A 7,982-nucleotide genomic window follows, 5' to 3' on the forward strand; every position below is an offset into this window, starting at 1 on the left:
AATTCTCATCTCACCATTTATTCGAATTATTTTTTTTTATGTTCTTAAGTAAAATTACATTGTTTTCTCCTTGTGTCTTGCAAATTCTTAAGTTTATTTCTAGGCATTTGATATTTAGTTGTATTTATTTTTAAAGTTAGGATGAGATCTCCTTTTGTATTCTATCTTCTGACTGACCATTACAAACAAAATCTTATTTCTGTGTGTACATCTTGTATCTGACCATCCTAATGAACTTTCTCATAGTTTCAAGTACGTTTCTGGTTGATGTTGTAGTGAACATTGATAGTTGCTTATGTGACTCTACTAAACTCTCTATTAGTACTAGATTTTCATTTGGATATCCACTTTTTGTGTGTGTGTGTGAGAAAGATTGGCCCTGAGCTAATGTCTGTTGCTGGTCTTCCTCTTTTTTGCTTGAGGAAATTGTCACTGAGCTAACATATGTGCCAATCTTCCTCTGTTTTATGTGGAATGCCACCACAGCGTGGCTTAATGAGCCATGCTAGGTCCATGCCCTGGATCCAAACCTGTGAAACCTAGGCCACTCAAGCAGAGTGCACAAACTTAACTGCTATGCCACTGGGCCAGCCCCAGGATATCCATCTTTTTTCTATTCAACTATAGGCGTTGAGTGGAAGATTGATTATAGCCTGGTTTAAGGGTAAATGCTGATTAGTCTAAGCTTATCAGAATCATTTGCTCACCCTTGAAACTGTGCTTAGTTCAGGAATAATAATGTGATTTAATTTGGGCCAATGAAATTTGAGAAGAAGCTTTCTGGGGCTTTGGAGAGGAATTCCTCAATTCTCTGAAAGTTATAAGAATCTAGTTCTCTGTCATCCGCTGGACATGAACAAAGAAGCTATAGCCCCAACTATTACAGACACCCGTCCTATAATCTTGGGGGAAACTAGCCTTCTAATTAAGCTGACACAGAGACCAGTAGGACATAAAGACAGAATATACCTGAGTCCTTGATGACATCACTCAATTACTGGATCAATCAACCTGAGGCCCACTCCATCTCTGGGTTTGCATTTATCTAAAATAAGAATGCTTCCTATTTTCCAAATCAATTTGAATGGGATTTCTGTTAATTTCAATATTAAAAAGCCTAACTTGTTTGGTTATCTTGGACTTTTGAGATAGAATATAAAATAAACTATAAATAATCATCATTTACTTTCTTCCTTTTAATACTTTCATTTATTTCTTTTTCTTGCCTTATTGTACAGGAAGAAATCATTACAAAAATATTGAATCATACTAATGAAAATAAGCCTCCTTATATTGCTCTTGAATTTAAAGGCAATGCCTTTAGTGGACCATTCATTAAGTTTCATGTTTCCTATTTATCATGCTAAGAGGTTTTTTTTTTTTTTAATGTACTGAGATTATTTTTATTTTTATTTTTTTTAGGATTATTAGCCCTGAGCTAATATCTGTTGCCAATCTTCCTCTTTTTTTTTTCTCCCCAAAGCCCCAGTAGATAGTTGTATATCCTAATTCTAAGTCCTTCCAGTTCTTCTATGTGGGATGCCTGCACAGCATGGCTTGATGAGCAGTGTGTAGGTCCATGCCCAGGATCTGAACTGGTGAACCCAGGACCACCAAAGCAGAGCACACAAACTTAACCACTATCCCACTGGGCTGGCCCCAAAATGTTTTTTTAAAAACAGGAATGGATGTTGGATTTGATCAAATGTCTTTTGAATATTTAATGAGGATACTGCATTTCAAACAATTCTTCTGTTACTTGTTAGGTTATTAATTAATTATACTATATTTTAAAGCCAACCCTGGTGGTCTAGTGATTAAAATTTGGTACTCTCACCACCGTGGCTTGGGTTCAGTTTCCAGTCAGGGATCCACATCATCCGTCTGTAGGTTCATGCTGTGGTAGTTGCATGTTGCTGTGATGCTAAATGCTATGCCTCCAGTATTTCAAACACAAGCAGGGTCACCCATGGTGGACAGGTTTCAGTGGAGCTTCCAGACTAAGACAGACTAGGAAGAAGGAACTGGCCACCCACTTCCAAAAAAAAAGTTGCCATGAAAACCCTGTGACTAGCAGTGGAGCACTGTCTGCTAGAGCACCAGAAGGAGAGAGGATGGTGCAGAAAGGCAGGCGGGGTTCCGCTCTGCTGTGCACAGGGCTGCTAGGAGTTGCAATCAGCCAGATGGCACTAACAACAACAACAGCTATATTTTAAATGTTCGGTTGTTGAACTAGCCTTGTATTCCTGAAAATATCTCTACTTGGTATGATACACATATGCATATATTGCTGATTTAATTTTCCAGTATTTAGTTTTTTATTTCTTTTTGGCTTGGATATTCACAAATAAAATTATAAACAGGTTATTTGTGCTTTATTTGTCAGACTTTGATATTAGACTAATGCTATTTATGAACAAATGAACTGGAAAGATTTCCGGATCTTTCTATCCTATGGAACAGTTTAATAACCCAAGAACTGTCTGTTTCTTAAAAATTGATGGGTTCCATTTATACGTAAATATAAGCCAAGCTTCTCTTTGGGCAGTAGGTCTTTGAGAATGTTTTGATGTCTACTATACTTACTGTTGTTTATACATCTTAAGTGAATTTTGGTTGGTTATGCTTTCCTAGAAATTATTTTATCTAGAGTAGATTTTCAAAATTGTTACTACAGATGTGGCATACAATTTTAAAGCTTCTTTTTTCATTTCAAACACTATTTACTTACATTTTCCTTTCTTTTCTCCTTGGTCTCAGTTGCCAGAAGTGTATCACTTTTATTGTTATTTTTGAAAAACCACACCCTCGTTTTATGTCAATTATAGGTTTGTTTTGTTTAAAATCAACTAATTTATTATTTTTCTTAATATAGTTCTTCTGATTTATTTTAATTTCTTTTATTGTTCTTATTTATTTATTTAAGTTTACTGATTAATTTATTTTTATTCTTTCTTGTAGAAATAATTAAGGTTGTGAATTTTCTTCTGAGAACTGCTTTAGTTGTTTCAATATATTTTGACACACTGTGTTTCATTGTTGTTAATTCTTAGAAAATCTGTCACTTCTGTTTGATTTCCTTTAAATCAAAAAGTTACTTGTCAGTGTAATTTTTTAACATAGCATCCAAGAAAGTTTTATTATTAATACCTAGCTTTATTGTAGAATACTCAGAGAATGTAGCCTATAAGATTTCAGATTTGTGGAAGGTATAGAAAATGTCTTTGTGGTCTAATATATAATCAAGGTTTTCAGTGTTTTGCAAACTTTTGAAGGATTACATTACATTGCACAAAGTTATATATTCACATAAGCAAGATGAATGTGTATCTAAATTTGTGTTACTTTATTATACTTAGTGTATCAGTTTTCTCTTATTGTATAACAAATTACCACAAACCTAGTATTGTAAAACAACATGAATTTATTATCTCGTAGACTGTACGGGCCACAGGCCTGGCACGGCATAGATGGTTCCTCTGCTCAGGATCTCGCAGGCTGAAAACAAGGTGTTGGCCAGCTGCATCATCATCAGGAGGTTTGACCAGAGAAAGAATCAATTCTCAGCACCTCAGGCCATTGGCGGAATTCATTTCCTTGTGGTTGAAAGAATAAGCCTTCTACTGTGTTGCCAGCTGTTACTTGGGAGCCACTCTCAGCAGCTAGATATCGCCTTCAGGTCCTTGCCTTGTGACCCCCTCCACTGGCCCTCTAGACTTCCAAACTTCTTAGTTTAGGAAGGGCCCAGTCCATTTTAAGGGCTCCTCTAATTATATCAGGCCTGCTCAAAGTCAACTGATTAGGGACTTTAATTATATCTCCAAATCCCTTCAGCCATATAACATAACATGATCACAAGAGTGCTATCCCATCATATTCACAAGTCTGCCTCACACTCCAGGAGAGGGGATCATAGAGAGTGTATACACCAGAAGGTGGGAAGCTTGGAGACCATCTTAGAATCCTGCCTACCACACTTAACCTATCAAATTCTGAGAAAAGTATCTTCAAATCTTCCCCATGATAACGATTCCATGGAATTCTCCTTGTACTATTGGAAGTTTCTGCTTAATATATGTCCGTGCTATGTTGTTCATGGTGGCTTTGTACTGTGTCAACTTTCCTAGGCTGAATGCATTTGCCAGAATTCCCTTTTCTGTATGTTTCTGGTTAGGGTGAGCTGCCAGAGAGATCTTGTGTAAGATGTGAAGGACAGAATCAAAGTAGCAGCCGTTTTGTGGCTCACACGTGTCGCTGCTTGTCTGCTGGCTCACCACGTGTGAGGCAGCAGCCAGACTTGCACCTGCTCCACCTTCCCCTGGATCCTCCTTCAGCTTCTCTGACTCCTGCACAAGGTGTGTGTGTGTTTAACTCCGTGATGAAGTGTCCCAACTTCTGTAGGACATCTACAGCATCGAGGTCAGGGGCAACAAGAACGGACATAGTTTTCAGTAGGTGTCAGTCTGTCTTTATGAACTCCTGATTGTGCTGGTAGTTTCCAGTTTGTTCTCGTTCTCCCCCACCTTGCATCCATCTTCCCTTCCTGAGTGCCTGCGCTGTAGACCTCAAGCTTTGGCACCAGATTTGGAGACAACAGTCTTGGAAGAAACTGCTAAACCAGCTCCCACAATTACACACAGTCAACTCTCTGTAACAGATCCCTTTACACATACGTACAAATATTTGTACATGTATATATACACACATACCTATATATACACATCATATACATAACATACATATATACACACACATATATATACACACATATCATACATCTATACACACACATACATATACATACATTTATGTGATTCTGCTTCTCTGAACCCTAATAAATTGTTTTTGCATAAATTTTCCTGACTATTACAACTTTATGTTACATATTTTATCAAAATAAATCGTTCTTTTTCAACCATTAAATGCTTTTTCGTCTCATATTACACTTCATGTGCTATTGATATTGCCACTCTCTGCTGTTATATTTGTTTGCTGTATCTTTGCCCATCCCTCAGTTTTCTATCTGTTGAATAAGAATTAGATATATGTTATATTTTACAGTTGATCTTTTATAGTCACTTCTTTATTTTATTAGTAAAATGGTATTTTACAAGGAGGAATGCCTTTAGCTATATTCCTGGATGTAATTGAATCTTTACAGTCTACTTAGTTTAATTAGAACTACATGAATGAAGTCACAGTAAGTAGGTTAATCAGCACGTGGTCAGTAAATATGAACTTTTTATTGCAATTATAATTTACAGCTGTAGTATATAAATACAATGTTCAACAGCAAACATTTTAATAAATGCTTTTCCTTTAACAATTATTCACCATTCTAAATGTTACAAGTCAACAATCCTTGTAACTCGAAAAGGAACCTCTAACTATTGCAGGAAAGTTTTTGTCCTTTTTAGTAAACAAAGAACGCTTATGCTCTGAGGACAAGATTTAAATTAAGAATAGACGGAATTTAAATTTTTGTAGCTGGTATGCAACTATCTGCTAGTCTTCCCTCCTATCTATATAAGCTAAGGCAGCATGCTCTAGTACTCTGCTGTTCTCAAAATTACTTAGGACAAAGTACCTGCTATTGAAGTTTGTGGTCTCTGGTCTCTATTTTAATCAAAGCTGAATTAAACCTATTTGGAACTTGTAATAATTTATTTCTAAAAATCTCGATTGTATTTTTGTGTGGACAGTTGAAATTGACTGCTCTCCCTACCTTCAGAGTCTTCCTGTCCAGCCCAAATTTTAGACTGTTTTCAGCCATTGTCCTAAAACACAGGTTATGCCTCACTTCTCCTCTTTTAACAAACTATAGAATAAGGTAAAAACTTCTAGGCTGAGAATTCAAGGTCCGCTGTTGTCCCCAGAGGGATAGATTTCCTAAACAAGACCCAAATGCCCGCACCATAGGAGAGAATGTTGATATGTCTGACTACATTAAAATTAAAGAAAGTTTATCAAAGGATAACACAAAGGGAGTCCAAAGACATTCCGAAGAAGATATATGCATCACATATAGCAAACAAAGAGGATGTCTAGTACCTGTAAAGCAAAATCAGCAACCCAAAGAAGAACGCCACGTGGCCAATAAACATGAAAATATGCTCCGCTTTGCTAGTAATTGACCAAATGCGAATTAAAACACCAGTGAGATAAACATTTCATACCAACCAGATTGGCAAAAGCAAAGAAATACCAGGGTCGGCAAGGATTTAGAACCACTACAACACCAAGGCATTGCTGGTAACAGTGTAAATTGGTATAACCTCTTTTGAAACCAAACCTAGTTTGGCATTATCTAATAAATTTGAAGGATGTGTGTACTTAATGACCCAGCAATTCCACACATGGGAATACACTCTGGAAAAATTATTGCATAAGTGTGCCAGAGAAAGGCACAAAACAGGACTGTTTCTAACGGCAAAATAACTAGAAACAACCCAGATTCTAATCACTAGTGAAATGCATAAATGGACTAAGTTTTTACAATGGAATACCACAAGGCAGTAGAAATTAATGAATTACAATTACACATAACAAACAACATAAGTGAATCTCTGAAACATAATTAAACAAAAAAATATGTTGCAGAAGAATGCATAAAGAATGATTCCTTTTACGTTAAGAAAAAAACACATGCTAAATTGTTCAACGTATTTTTAGGGACCAAGCGTCGGTGGTAAACCTATGAAGAAGTGCAAAGGGATGACAGATAAAAAGCTCACGAGAGTGATTACCTCCGAGGGGGTGGGAGAAGGAAGGGATTTGAGGGGCCACATAGGGGGCAGTAAGGTAACGGACCTATTGCTCATCATAGACTGCGAGCGGGGCTCAGAGTGTTCATTGTACCATGAATTTTTATACTTTACATTTGTTTTATTAATAAAGAGAAAAAATAAAACAACATTGAAAAATAACAGAAAAAAATGAGCTCCCTGCCTCCCTCTGCTCCCTGATTGACTCTGTGCTTCCCCGAGAGAGAAATCTTTTTAAAACACAATTGAGTTACAACATTTCCTTTGGTAAAACTCAGTGATTCCCCATTCTGTAAAGGATAAAGCCCAAACTCCCTACTCTGATATTCAACGTCTCCCACCAGTCTGGCTCCTCCATATCTGCCCTAATATGTGTGTCAATATCCCCCAACACCACACACTCCGTTTCATCCAGAAGGGCCCATATAGGTCCCACAGAGTGCCTCACTCATTTCTACCTACAAGTTCTTCTTGTGCTGTTGTCTTTTCACTTGGAATGCCCTTCCTCTGCTTCTCTTCCTGTTCAAGCCCTACTCATCTCTTCTTTCGTAGGCCAGGTCCACTTTCTACCTCATTTATGAACCCTTCTCTCACAATTCCATTGAACAGTGAAATCTCCCACAGTCAAATGCCTGCACCAGCCATGGTGTGAATTACTCACTTAGCCCTTAATTATATACAGTTTCTTATCTGTTCTTGTCTGTGTGTGTGTACGTGTGTATGCCTGCAGGTGTTTTTTCTCCCCTAAATAGATGATAAACTCTTCAAAAGTAAGAACTGTGTTTTATATTTCTTGGTATGGCTTAAAGGGCTTAGCACAGTAAACGTTTGTCATACAAATAAATAAGCTTTTTCAAAATTTGTCTTTTGTGGCATGGGATACTTTGAAAACACCTCAAACTAAAATCAATCTGGAAAACAGTTTCCAAAATTAATTCTAATGTTAATCTATTGGAGTGTGTCTAGCTTATAGTATATGTTGTGACATTCAGATTTCCCAGCGGCCCTCCGTCTTCAGAAATGCCCTCACTTACATGACATTCTGATATAGCCATTTTTACCCAGGCAGTGGTACAGTGCCTGGTATGTACCCAAGAAGTACGCATCCACCTGGTATGTACCCACTTTTATATGACCCAAGAAACAGATGTTTAAATATTTAGCTTAAACAAAGCTTACCAGTAATGTGCATAACAGACCGCCCATCCTATTCTCCCC

This window comes from Equus caballus, chromosome 1 (assembly GCF_041296265.1).
Source record: "Equus caballus isolate H_3958 breed thoroughbred chromosome 1, TB-T2T, whole genome shotgun sequence".
Classification (NCBI taxonomy): Eukaryota; Metazoa; Chordata; class Mammalia; order Perissodactyla; family Equidae; genus Equus; species Equus caballus.